This window comes from Rhinoraja longicauda, chromosome 39 (genome assembly GCF_053455715.1).
Source record: "Rhinoraja longicauda isolate Sanriku21f chromosome 39, sRhiLon1.1, whole genome shotgun sequence".
NCBI classification, from domain to species: domain Eukaryota; kingdom Metazoa; phylum Chordata; class Chondrichthyes; order Rajiformes; family Arhynchobatidae; genus Rhinoraja; species Rhinoraja longicauda.
Window position 1 is genome coordinate 386,611 of NC_135991.1, and position 14,798 is coordinate 401,408.

The 14,798-nt window shown below is 47.6% G+C and overlaps 1 pseudogene; it reads right to left on the reverse strand.

Annotated features, from left to right (window-relative positions):
• Nucleotides 1-1,077: 1,077 nt before the first annotated feature.
• Nucleotides 1,078-2,130, reverse strand: LOC144611075 (putative G-protein coupled receptor 139; annotated as a pseudogene).
• Between the last annotated feature and the right edge of the window lie 12,668 nt (nt 2,131-14,798).

Here is a 14,798-nt window from a genome sequence, read left to right on the forward strand (position 1 = left end):
AAGTAGAGTGACACAGAAATCGATAGAGATGGAGAGAACGAAACAGAAAGAGAGAGAAAGTAGAGAGTGACACAGAAATTGATGGAGATAGAGAGAACGAAACAGAGAGAGAAAGTAGAGTGACACAGAAATTGATAGAGATAGAGAGAACGAAACAGAGAGAGAGCGAAAGTAGAGAGTGACAGAGAAATCGATAGAGATAGAGAGAACGAAAGAGAGAGAGAGAGAGAGAGAGAGAGAGAGAGAGAGAGAGAGAGAGAGAGAGAGAGAGAGAGAGAGAGAGAGAGAGAGAGACACACACACGATGGGGTAGTACTGATGGAGTGACAAACTGCGGGGTTGTGTTGATGGATTAGCACACAGTGGGGAGCACTGATGGGTTGACGCACAGCGGTATGTTACTGATGGACTGACATACGGTGGTATCTCACTGATGGAATGATACCCTGTGGGGTAATAATAATGGGATTGTGCTGAGATAGTAACACACTATGGCATATTACTAGTGGTCTGACGCACTGTGGACAGGTATTAATTGAGTAACACAGTGTGGCGAAGCAGGGATGGAGTGACACTGTGGTGTGCTGCTGATTGCACGACACACTGTGGCGCTGTACTAATGGAGTGACGCTCTGTGTGGCTGCAGTGATGGAGTGACAGAGGGGTTGGGTCAAAAACATCGTCAGGCTCGGTGGTGCGGTTTCCACAGCGTCATAAGACAGATCCTATCGATGACATCAGGCCGAAGAAGGGTCTCGACCCGAAACTTCACCCGTTCTTACTCTTTAGAGAAGCTACCTGTCCCGCTGAGTTACTCCAGCATTTGGTGTCAATGCTTGATTACATATGGTCCTGGAGCTCTGTGTTCTGGGTCTCGGGAAGGGGGCGTGGATTACACAGATATCGGTGGCGAACTGCATGAAGCAAAGAAAACAACCTGGACTAAACAGTGTCCGCGCCCTGGCACAGCGGTCTGGATTACTCCAGTTCCGGGGTCCCAAGCCGGAGATTGGCAGTATCGCGTCAACAAAATTGGTGAACATGCAAAGACCAGAAGGCACAGCTTTAAGAAAAAGATTAAAGTTCAATTGAGCTGTCTGGGACACGTGTTTCTTTTAACCAGAGGGTTTCGCGTCCCTGAAACGCTGTGTGTGTAGTATGTCTTTATGAGTGAACAAGTGCACGAATTACCCCGAGTGGGAATTTCACCGCGTTCATCAGCTCCTGTCTGAATTTACTCTGGGTCGCCACGTATATACACGTGTTGGTGCAGGTACTGAGAAGCTGTAAAAACGCCGACGTGATTCTCGTGATATAGTAATAACCGGTGGGGGAGCCGTCATATCCGATCTTCGCGATACCCGCAAAGATGTAAAAGCCAGCTTGTGGTGCCAACAGCAATATGAAAGAGCCCGTGATACTAAAGAGTAAAACAATGGATTTCCTGCGGTTCTCCATCTCCGGGTCCTTGTCATTCTCTCCGTTGCTGCGGCCCCGGAGACCCCTGCGGACTCTGCTGGCCGCTACAATCCGCCTGACCGTCAGCACATTGAGCAGAAGGATCAGAAAGAACGGGAGACAAGGGGTCAGAACGCGGTGTGTGACACCATATGTGATCCATGCAGACGATGTATAGAAGGTGGGTTTAGTGTAGCACAGCCAGGGAAGATTATCAAATTCGTAGCCAGTCTCCAACGTAAAACACTTGGGGATATTCTCCAAACAGCCCAGCACAATCACTGCCCCGATAACTGCAGCCGCCGTTCTCTCGGTACAATATTTTATTTTCAGCTTCTCACAACAAATGGCCACAAACCGATCGAAGGTGAAGGCTACCGTCAGCCAGACAGAGACCGCGGTGGTTGCAAAGACCAGGAATGTCACAGTCGTGCACACGGGAGTAATGTTGAGAAAAGAATAGGGGAAGTAAATTAGAATAGTCTTACGTAGAAACGGATCAGTGATGCCGACCAGGAGATCAGACGCTGCCATGGCCACCAGGTAGCGTGTGATGCATTTGGAGAGACCGCATTTACCTCGACAGAGTATCACTATCGCCAACAGGTTCACTGTGAAGGGGAGAAGAAATATTACTGACACAAGACCTGCACAAATGTGTCTGAGCAACATTGTCTGATTGGAAGGTTTTCAAACTTGGATGCGTTGACCAAATGACCCGAAAATGCTCAGAGACTGCAGCGTTTGGGTCACGGTGTGCACGCAACCCATCAAACGCCAATGTATATTAGGGTCACAGCTTTTAATTCCGTCCACATTCTCATCAACTGCCCTCCAGATTGCAGCATCCATCCACACTCAGGCCCGTATTGTAGTGGGAGAACCATTAATAGGCAGGTCAACTGCACGTGGGAGGAAAGACGAGCGCAGCCAGGAATAGCGCGGAGTCGGAGGACGACCGATGAAACATTGCACATGTGGGGATTGAACCTGCATCTCCGGAACTGAGCGACATCGGCAGTACTGACTGTGGCGCGGTGGCGAGGATGTAGAGAGAGTGGCGCAGTCCAGGATAAACAACGGGCATGACGTACACACTGCGGCAGTTACAGAAGGAAAATGGATATCTGACGAAATTAAACAAGTTAATTATTGAAACAGAAATAAAATGTTTGTTTAACGTCGGCAGCGCCGGAGTACTTCACGGAATGTCTCACAGCATGAGCACGTACATGAAAATCAAAGACAAAACAAATTACCGAAAACAGCGACAGTCGCTATGGTAGGGAAATATATATCTTCAATTCGAAAGATTAGTGGATATCCCATAGCTGTGAGACACAATTAACTCCTGTAGCTCCGTCAGTCCGTCATCGACGCAGCTCTGTGGCCCTGCCTTCTGGTGCGCACCGAGATATACAGAGCGATAGGTCTCCAGCGACAAGAACTCATACCTGCTGATCATCATTAGTGACGCTCAAGAAACAAACACCTTGCGTCACTGCCATTGACTGCACCATGGGAGATGACAAGCAAATAACTTGAGGATCGAGTAAAAAAACAAAGCGGGTCGCTGAAAAAGGAGTCTGAATAATGGTCACTATCAGAAACGTCATATCATATATATATACAGCCGGAAACAGGCCTTTTCGGCCCTCCAATTCCGTGCCGCCCAGTGATCCCCGTACATTAACACTATCCTACACTAGGGACAATTTTTACATTTAACCAGCCAATTAACCCACATACCTGTACGTCTTTGGAGTGTGGGAGGAAACCGAAGATCTCGGAGAAAACCCACGCAGGTCACAGTGCAGCACCCGTAGTCAGGATCGAACCTGAGTCTCCGGCGCTGCATTCGCTGTAAAGCAGCAACTCTACCGCTGTCATCTCCACACGTTCTCCAAAAATGCTGCCTGACCCTCTGTTACACCAGCACTTTATGTATGTTTCACTGAAAGTAAGAATTCATGCTTTCCAATGAATTGATGGTCCATGACACTAGGTTATTTCATTTAATGTTGGTGTGATTTCGATGAGTATCACCATTGATCCCATCTACCACTCCAGCTATCGAATTTTATTTCCAAAAATAAATCCCATTCGACATTTCTTCCTCACATTTTTGACCACGAATAGTAGTGGTGATATAACGCTGCTTCCCTGCCTTGATAACCGCATCTGCTCCAACAGTCCCCGGTCCAGGCGTGCTTCTCACACACTCCCTTCCTTCCATTAATCCCAGTTCCACTGAATATCGACCCTGATAAAATATTACTTTCGAAGATAATAACAAGCATCTGCAATTACTGGTTTATGCCAAAGATAAACACAAAACACTGGAGTAGCTAAGCGGGGCAATGTATATTTTATAATATTTTATATAATGGCAGTTTCTATACCGTCCCAAAGTCCAACTTCGATAGCCATTACTGCTCGGGATGGAGTGGAGGTATGGCTGATGCAAACACCGCACTCTGAGATAACAAAAACAAATACTCCAAACGCTGTTTCTTGACTAATTGGTCTTTATTAACGTAGCACACATCAAAAGAGTAATTCATAACTTTTCGTTCTTATCAACTGTTTCTTCTGCAAACAATACAGTCGAGATTGTGTAGTCGTGTGTTCGTGGTTGTGGTAGTGTGGTCGTATGGTTAAAAACTGTATTCTCTCCATCCTCCGAGACTGAACTGACACCCAATCTCTCTGGCTACGGTAGCCTCCTCAGATGTAGGCACTCCTCATTACGTATCAAATCACACCCACAAACATGCAACAACAAAAAAACAGAAACTAGAAATATTAAACAAAGCCATAATATAATGATAGTAACCAATTTAAGCGTAATTGGCTCCTACACATCGGCCCCTAATTGTTCTCCGTATACACCGAAGCAATTATCAATAGATATTAAACGGAACAATAAAAGCTTACGAAGTTGCGACAACATGTGACTTCTTCCTCAATGCCCGATCTGTTCATAAATATGGCGTCACAGCAATGTTGAAATATGAAAGTTCTTCGAGAGAATAATAGGATGCTTAGCCTCTTCAGGCATCGCTAGTTTATTCAGGCGACCAGCTAGTCTCAGAATTCCTTTATCCAGTATTGGATCAAGCCTATATAAATGACAACTTCTTTTAACATCATGCTCACCAGATTGTAATGTTGATAGCGCTTCCTTGTATCCTTGTCTTTGACAGAAAGAGAAGGCTGCATTTTCTGCCTTAAAAAGATTATCATGACATGAGCATTGTCCCCGGTATGAGGCCTTAAAGACTTGCATCTCTTTGTCAACCTTTTCTTTCAGCTTGTCAGAATCTGTTTCAAGGCTGCTCATAGCAGCCCGAGTTTCCTTTCTCTTACGAGTCCGCTGCAAAAGCATTGTATTTACTTTAAGAAACCAAGCTACCACAGCTTTTAACTTATTCCATGAGGAGAAATGGTAATATATCACATGTAATGGTGGTGCTGGCTCGAAGGGCCGAATGGCCTACTCCGTCACCTATTGTCTATGGTCTATTGTCTATTGTTTATTAAATAGTTTGTTCAATCCAATGGATCCTTGATAATGGCGTTCACTGAGATGTCTTGCTTGATCTCAGTATTGTTAGCAGAGATTTCAGTTTCTAGGTTAAACCTTGGCCATTCTCGCTCTGTTTTACAGAGAAACTCTGGCCCACTGATCCATCTCTTACTGCTTCAGAATCGGTTTGCTGTTAATCCTCTCGAGGTTTCATCTAGAGATTTTCCTTGGTATTAACATACTTCCACTGTGATACATTAGTAGCACCCCTTACAAAAGAGATCCTGTTTGCTACCAATGTTAGGAAGCGTTTGTTTTCATTGTTGATGTACTTAAGCACTGTCATGCTATCAGTCCAGAAGGTAGATTCCTCCAGCTTAAGCTGCTGTTCTGTTTGCAGTAATATGTAAATTCTGACAGCTAAGACTGCGGCTGCAAGCTCCATTCTGGTGATTTGCTTCATTGGTGCCACTCTGGCCTTTCCATTAAGAATGCCGCATGTACTTTATTGTTATCAGTTTCCAGTCTTAGATATGAAACTGTACCGTAAGAATTTTCACTTGCGTCAGACAAATAATGCAGCTGTGCAAATTTGATTCGGCCAAAGTTTGTAGGCTTCATACACCGGTCCACCCTGAACTCCGAGATCTTGTCGAGATCTACTAACCACACTGTCCATCGCTGAGAGAAGATTTGCATTGTACTCTCATCCCATTCAAATTTCTTCTTGCAGACATCTTGTAAAAATTACTTGGCTGGTAGTGTAAATGGTGCAAGAAATCCCAACGCGTCGTAAAGAGAACCAAGCACGGACAGGATTCTCCGTCTTGTACATGGTCGTTCTTGAATCGAAATTATGAACTTGAATACATCTGTTTCAACGCACCAGTGCAATCGCAAAGCTCTCTCCATGGGCAGATTGTCTTTGTTCAAATCCAACTCCCGGGTCTCCTTGGATCTGTTATCTAGTGGAATGGTTTCCAATACAGCACGGCTGTTGCTGATCCATTTCGATAGCATGAATCCTCCCTTATTGCAGAGGGAAGTCAGATGTTTTACCATTTGGATTGCTTCCTGTTCCATCGACATGGATTTTAAACAATCGTCCACATAGAAATAGCTCTTTACGGTGTTTGTCACTTCTTCTGGAAAGTGAGCTTCATTGTCCTCGGCGCTTTTCCTCAATGCGAAGTTTGTATAACTTGGTGATGACACTACTCCTGTATTCAACGAGATCTTGTGGTGCATCACCATCCGGCCACCATAGGAATCGCAAGGAGTTAACATGCTTTTCCGATACCTTGACCTGATGAAACATTGCCTTGATATCCGCCATCAAAGCCACCGGCGCTCATCTGAATCCGAAAAGAACTCCGATGATTGAGTTCGTTCGGTCTGGATCCTGCAGCAGGTGACAATTAAGTGATTTACCCTTGAAAACCGTAGCACAGTCGAAGAGCACTCTTAAAGATCCTTTATTTGAATGATACCCCCAATGTGTGGGATGTACCAAAGCTCTCCATCACATCGATTCAGCTGGTCTTCTAGTACCATTTCAGCATAACCATTATTAATCATCTCCGTGAGGAAAGGTGTATATTCTTCATGAAATTTTGTATTCTTGCCAAACGCGTTTCAGATCCTAAAGGCGTTGTTCTGCAATGCAGCGGTTAATCGTCAGACTAACACTTTCTTGTTTGAAAGGTAAGTCTAGGCAATGGTGCCCTTCTATCATCTTTACTGAGTGATTACTAATTTCCAAAAAGTTCCCAACATCCCCTCCATCCACTTGAACCACCCTCCTCCTCCTAACCCCGCCTCCATCTCCCCCTCCCCCCCATTCTCCTCCCACCCCACCCTCCTCCATCCCCACCCACCACCCCCTTACCTACTCGGCCCCCTCCTCCCCCCCAACCCCTCCTCCTCCTCCCCCACACCTCTGCCTCCCCCACCCCTTCTCACCTACTCGATCCCCGTACTCCTCCTCACCCCACCCCCCCTCACCGCTCCATCCCCCTCCTCCTCCCCCCATACCCGCTCCTCTTCCCCATACCCCCCTCACCCTCTCCATCCCCACCCCCTCCACCCCCCCTTCCTCACCCTCCCCTCTCCCTCTCCTCCTCCCTCCTTCTCCTTCCCCCTTCCTCCCCACCTGACGCTCTCGTCACCCCCACCCCTCACCTCGCCCCCTACCCCCATTGGAAAGAGGAGAGGAAAGGGGAGAGGGAAGGGGAGAGTTAAGGGAGAGGGAGGCATTGAGCACGGCCGTCCCGTCAGCCGGCAGGGTTCGCTCCCCTCTTGGAGCGGAAGAGGCGACTACACCTCACGGCGGTCAGGAATGTCAGGCGCGAGGCACGGCGGGACAGCCGGCGGTGCTCCCGGGGGTGGGGAAAGCGTGCATTAGTTAAAGGTCCGGGGGAGGGGAACGCATTAGTTAAAGATCCGGGGGAGGGGAGCGCATTATTTAAAGGCCCGGGGGGGCGCATTAGTTAAAGGTCCGGGGGGGAGCGCATTAGTGAAAGGTTCGGGGGGGGGGAGAGCATTAGTTAAATGTCCAGGGGGGGAGCGCATTAGTTTCGGTCCGGGGGGGGGGGAGTGCATTAGTTAAAGGTGCAGGGGGGGAGCGCATTAGTTAAAGTTCCGGGAGGGGGGAGCGCATTAGTTAAAGGTCCGGGTGAGGGGGAGCGCATTAGTTAAAGGTCCGTTGGGGGGCGGGAGCGCATTCGTTTTCCGTCCGGGGGGGAGCGCATTAGTTAAAGGTCCGGGGGGAGCGCATTCGTTTTCGGTCCGGGGGGGGGAGCACATTAGTTAAAGGTCCAGAGGGGGGAGCGCATTAGTTAAAGGTCCGGGGGGGGGGGGGGCAGCGCATTAGTTAAAGATCCGGCGGGAGCGCGTTTGTTAAAGGCCCAGGGGGGGAGCGCATTAGTTAAAGGTCCGAGGGGGGCGGGGGAGCGCATTAGTTAAAAGTCCGGGGGGGAGCGTATTAATGTTCCGGGGGGAGGGCGCATTAGATAAAGGTCCGGGGGGAGGGGTGCGCATTAGCTAAAGGTCCGGAGGGGGGGCGCATTAGTTAAAGGTCCGTGGGGGGAAGCGCATCGGTTAGAGGTCTGGGGGGGGGGGGGGGGGGGGGGGTGGGGGAGTGTATTAGTTAAAGATCCGTGGGAGCGCATCAGCTAAAGTTCTGGAGGTTGGGGGGCCGCATTAGTTAAAGGTCTCGGGGGGAGCGCATTAGTTAAAGGTCCGGGGGGGCATTAGTTAGTCCGTGGGGGGAGCGCATTAGTTAAAGGTCCGGGGGGGAGCCCATTTCTTAAAGGTACGGGGGGCGCATTAGTTAAAGGTTTAAAGGTCGGTGGGGTGGGGGGGCGCATTAGTTAGCATGCTAGTATGACTTGTCCATAGTTACCTGGTTTCTCTTTGCAGCCAGTTTAGATGGTTGTCAAGAATTATCGCAGGGAGGTTTTTTTCAGCTGAGGAATCGGGCAGCTGATGGGGCTTATTTCAGAGAAGTGGGGTGTTTATTTTGGGAAGTCAATTCAGGTCCTGACCTTCACTGGGGAGTTTGGTCGAGCAGATGGATTAAACTTTCACAGATCTGTGTAAGAGGCATCACAGGTAAATAGGTGGTGCAGAGGATTTAAGGCATCGACCCTCATCAGTCAGGGAAATAAATATAGACGTTGGAAGTCTATGTTCGGCTGGTCAAGAAATTTCTGTCTCTGATCTCAAAACTGCATCTTTCCGTTTCAACGTGTCTCAGTTAGCGCCGTGAAAGGGGGTATGCACTCTACAATTACTTGACAAATGCGCACAGCAATTAAGTCGAAGATAGACACAAAATGCTGGAGTACCTCAGCCGGCAGGCAGCATCTCTAAAAAAAGTTATAGGTGACGTTTCGGTTCGAGATCCTTCTTACTTGTCAGTCTGAAGCAGGGTGTCGACCTGAAACCATCCGGACCCATATCCGGACCCATCACTGACCACATTGATAATGTCACGGCTTGTCCAGACCCACCACTGACCACACTGATAATGGCACGGCTTATCAAGACCCATCACTGACACACACTGATAATGTGTCAAATTATGTGTCGTAAAAATGTGTCAAATAAACATTTGCTCAGTCCGCCTTCACCAACCTGATCTCCCTGTGGCTGAGCACTTCAACTCCCCCTCCCATTTCGAGTCTGACCTTTCTGTCATGGGCCTCATCCAGTGCCATTGTGAGGCCCACTGGAAATTGGAGGAACAGCACCTCATATTTCGCTTGGGCAGCTTGCAGCCCAATGGTATGAACATTGACTTCTCCAACTTTAGATAGTTCCTGTGTCTCTCTATTTCCCCCCTCTTTCCCCTCCCCCTTCCCAGTTCTCCCACTGTCTTCCTGTCTCCACCTATATCCTTTCTTTGTCCCGCCCCCTGACATCAGTCCGAAGAAGGGTCTCGACCCGAAACGTCACCCATTCCCTCTCTCCTAGATGCTGCCTGACCTGCTGTTACTCCTGCATTTTGTGATACCTTCGATTTTGTACCAGCATCAGCAGTTATTGTCCCACACTGATAATGTCACTGCTTATCCAGACCCATTACTGACCACACTGATAATGTGATTGCTGTTACCGACGCACCACTGACCGCACTGATAATGTCACTGTTTATCCATACCCATCACTGACCTCAATGATAACATTGAATAAATGTACTTCCTTTGAATACATGTACACCCTTACCCAGGATATCTCACTACCGGGAGGAGGTGGCTGATCTGGCACTCTGGTGTCAGGACAATAGCCTCCTCTTGAATGTCACTAAAACGAAGGAGCTGATTGTGGACTTCAGAAGGGCTAAACATCCAAGGACGTACACGCCACTGGAGATAAATGGGTCTACTGTGGATAGGGTGATCAGTTTTAAATACGTGGGAGTCCGCATCACAGAGGATCATACATGGGCAACGCTCATTGCCGCACTGGTGGGTAAGGCAAAGCAGCGCCCTTACCACCTTAGACAACTGAGGAAATTCAGAGTGTCTCTGAGGATCCTTCATTGCTTCTACTCTGGGGCTGTAGAGAGCATCCTGTCCGGCAACATCACAGTCTGGTTTGGGAACAGCTCTGCCCAGGACAGGATGGCCCTGCAGAGAGTAGTGCGTTCGGCAGAACGTACCATGGGAACTACACTCGTCCCCCTGCAGGACCTATAGATCAGGAGGTGCAGATTCAGAGCAAGCAAGATCACGAGGGACCCCTGCCATCCCAGTAACGGAGTGTTCCGGATGCTACGATCAGGCAAACGCCTCCGCTGTCACGCTGTGAAAACGGAGAGGATGAGACGGAGTTTCTTCCCACAGTCCATCAGGACTGTCAACTTTTATAACTCCAGATACTAAATTTTTGTCTACACGATAGTAACTTATTAACTTTATTTATATGCTGTAACTGTAATTCTTTTTTGTGCGAAATCCACAGGCATTGCCACTTTCATTTCACTGCACATCGTGTATGTGTATGTGACAAATAAACTTGAATTGACTTGACTTGAATTGTTGCCCGGAAACAGGTTTCGGAGCTGTCGGGGGAGTTTGGGCAAGCCAGGACTACGGGACTGCTTCAGACTACTTTTGGACTAGGCAGTTGCAGCATGGGACCCATACACAATTAAAAACATTTCTTCGATCGAACGTGTCCAAAGGCAGGCAGCTCGTTTTGTTACAAATACCTGTGAGAGAGAAGCGAGTGTTACCGAACTTCGAAATTTATTGGGGTGGAACACTCTCCAAGACAGACGTAAAGCCCGCCGTTTGACCTGTTTTTACAAAATGTTAAATGGTCAGCTCGACATAGATTACCTCATCTACACCAAACCCAAACCCATCAGGAGTAGATGATGGCATTCGATTCAATTTGAGATCCCAGCTATCAAGACAGATATGTACAGCAATTCATGCTCCCCTCGCACAATTAAAGCATGGAATAGTCTTCACACTGCTATAGTTACTCAACCTGACGCAACTACACTTCAGGCAGCTCTTCTCCAAGAAGCCCTTCTTGCTTAAGTCCATACTCCGCCACCTCCAGTTTAAATTCCATTTGGAATATTTTGGAGGACCAATAACCAAGACCAAGACCAAGATTAGCTCAAACATCTGCATGTCAACTGCTTAAGTAAAGTGTTTTTTTCAGTTTCTACGTGTACCAGATGTACACAGCATGAAGGGAAACATGTTCTCATGCATTTCATGATAAATAGGCAAAGACATGGTCGGTGTGCGTGGCAGCGCTCTCTGAATTGCCTTGTGTACAGGCCACAAGGATGAGTTGGTCATTTGCCTCCAGACAAACCTTGTTGTCTGATTAACATCAACCTGTCGACTGGTCTGATACCATTCACCACAAAATAAACTGCAGATTGAGCAGAGCTTCACCTTGTCTTAGAAAACATAGAAAAGTGTTGTAGGAGTAGCCCATTCATGATTGATCATCCAGAATCAGTACCCTGTTCCTAGCTTCTCCCCATATCCCATATCGTTTGACACCGTTAACCCCAAGACCCCCATGTCCCTTGAATACATCCAGTGAAAGCAATGCCTTCTGTGGCAGAGAATTCCACATATTCACAACTCTCTGGGTGAAAACGTTTTTCCTCATCACAGTCTTAAATGGCCTACTCTTTATTCTTAAACTGTGAGTCCTGGTTCTGGACTCACCCAAAATGGTCATTTCCCCCCTACATCTCGCCTGTCCAATCCCTTAAGAATTTTACATGTTTCTATACGATCCACTCTCATCCTTCTAAATTCCAGTAAATTTAAGCCCAGTCGATTCATTCTTTATCATCAGTCCGCCATCCCGGGGATTAACCTGGTGAACCTGGTTACGCTGCACTCCCGTAATAGCAAGACTGGCCTTCCTCAAATTTGAATACTAAAACTGCTCGCAATACTCCGGGTGTGACCTCCTTGCTCCTGTACTCAAATCCTGTCGCTATGAAGGCCAACATGCCATGAGCTTTCTTCGCTGCCTGCTGTACCTGTATGCTTACTTTCAGTGAGTGACATGCAAGGACGCCTTGGTCTCGTTGCACCTCCCCTTCTTCCTAATCAGACACCAATCAGATAATAATCAGCCTTCGTGTTCACCGACTGGAACTAATATTTCCCACTGGGCGCAGGGCACAGCAGAGTATATCAACTGCCTCTTTCTTAGATTTGAAGCAAGCAATTTAAATTTAATTTGGAGCATTATGTGTTATTCGTTCAATTGTTAATGTTCAAACATTAGCAAATTTGCGGATGACACAAAGCTGGGTGGCAGTGTGAACCGTGAGGATGATGCTATGGGGATGCGGGGTGATTTGGACAGGTTGTGTGAGTGGGCAGATGCATGTCAGATGCAGTTTAATGTGGGTAAATGTGAGGTTATCTATCCACTTTGGTGGAAAGGACAGGAAAGCAGATTATTATCTGAATGGTGTCAAGTTAGGAAATGGGGAAGTACAAAGAGATCTGGGTATCCTTGTGACGATTCCGGTTCTTTATGTCAATCTAGTTCAATAATAATTGATCCAAACACTTGCTCTTCAATTCAAACCTTTAATGCAGCGCTGCGATGATTCCTCCAATTCTGCTCCTACAGCGCTCACGGTCTCCGAAACAGGCTGGGACAAACATACTCATACATACCAAGACAATGTTTATATAGTTTCCAAACAATAGAATGATGGGGGCACAATTGAGGGGCATTGTTCAATTGAGAGACATTGTTCCAACATGTTCATCCAATCACAACTAGCCCCGTAGGCACTTCCCAGTCCCCAGTTACGACCAGTCCCGTACGTCCTATTGTTGTACGTGCTGGAACATTCTGTGATTAGGATGTTAATCACTTCTCAACCGTCCATGGTTTCACAACTTCTAGCTACCGAACAGAGATATATCACACAATAGCAAAGAAAGCAGTGATAGTTGTTTCTAATTAACCTTTACCCAGACGGCTATCTTTTTAGTCCTTGACTTGATCAGACTTGCTTCGTATTTTATCTTTATTCCTCATTCCCCCCTTTTGTCAATTTATAACAACTGTCAGGGCGAAAACTCAGCAGAGACTCATCTGAGGCAGTTCTTTTGGGTGGGCGGTTGGAGCGGTTGGAGTAGCGGCCGGGCGGTAGGTTTAGTAACCGAGCGCGGGGCTTTGTTTGGAGAGTATGACTGCCAGGGCAGTTTATTGTTCTGGGTGTCAGATGTGGGGAATCTGGGAGTCTGATAGTCTTCCAGACATCCACATCTGCGCCAGGTGTGACGAGATGGGGCTCCTAAGGGACCGTATTAGGAACCTGGAGCGGCAGATTGATGACCTCCGTCTGATCAGGGAGAGTGAGGAGGTTATAGATAGGAGTTACAGGGAGGTGGTCACTCCTAGACCACGGGAGGTAGACAAGTGGGTCACTGTTAGGGGGGGCAAGGAACAGAGGCAGGGACTAGGGAGTACCCCGGTGGCTGTACCCCTTGGAAATAAGTACTCCTGTTTAAGTACTGTTGGGGGGGACAGCCTACCTGGGGGCAACGACGGTGCCCGGGCCTCTGGCAAGGAGTCCGGCCCTGTTGCTCAGAAGGGTAGGGAAAGGAAGAGGAGAGCAGTAGTAATAGGGGACTCTATAGTGAGGGGGTCAGATAGGCGTTTCTGCGGACGCAGTCGGGAGACCCGGATGGTGGTTTGCCTCCCTGGTGCCGGTGTCCGGGATGTGTCTGAGCGTGTCCAGGATATCCTGAAAGGGGAGGGAGAGGAGCCAGAGGTCGTGGTACATATAGGTACCAACAATATAGGTAGGATAAGGGAAGAGGTCCTGAAAGGAGAATTCAGGGGGCTAGGAAGAGAGTTAAAAAAAAGGACTTCCAAAGTAATAATCTCAGGCTTACTGCCTGTGCCACGCGATAGTGAGAATAGGAATGGAGTGAGGTGGAGGATAAATACGTGGCTGAGGAACTGGTGCAGGGAGCAGGGTTTCAAGTTTCTGGATCATTGGGACCTCTTCTGGGGGAAGTATGACCTGTACAAAAAGGACGGGTTGCATCTGAACCCGAGGGGAACCAATATCCTGGCGGGGAGATTTGCTAAAATAACTGCGGAGACTTTAAACTAGTACGGTTGGGGGGAGGGACTCAAACACAGATAGCTAATAGGCAGTGTGTGAGGCAGGAGGCAGAAAAGGGAAACACTCAGACCCAATATGTAGGAGAGAAAGAAGGGAAAAGAAATAAACTGAGAATAAGAAATGATGGGTCCCTTAAATGTGTATATTTTAATGCTAGGAGCATTGTAAGAAAGGTGGATGAGCTTAGAGCCTGGATTGACATCTGGAAGTATGATGTTGTGGCGATCAGTGAAACGTGGTTGCAGGAGGGTTGCGATTGGCAATTAAATATTCCAGGATTTCATTGTTTCAGATGTGATAGAATCGGAGGGGCAAGAGGTGGGGGTGTTGCATTGCTTGTCAGGGAGGATATCACAGCAGTGCTTTGGCAGGACAGACTAGAAGGCTCGATTAAGGAGGCTGTTTGGGTGGAACTCAGAAATGAGAAAGGTTTAGCAACACTTATAGGGGTGTATTATAGACCGCCAAATAGGGAACGAGAATTGGAAGAGCAAATATGTAAGGAGATAGCAGATATTAGTAGTAAGCACAGAGTGGTGATTGTGGGTGATTTCAATTTTCCGTATATAGACTGGGAATCACATTCTGTTAAAGGGCTGGATGGTTTGGAGTTTGTAAAATGTGTGCAGGATAGTTTTTTGCAGCAATACGTAGAGGTGCCTA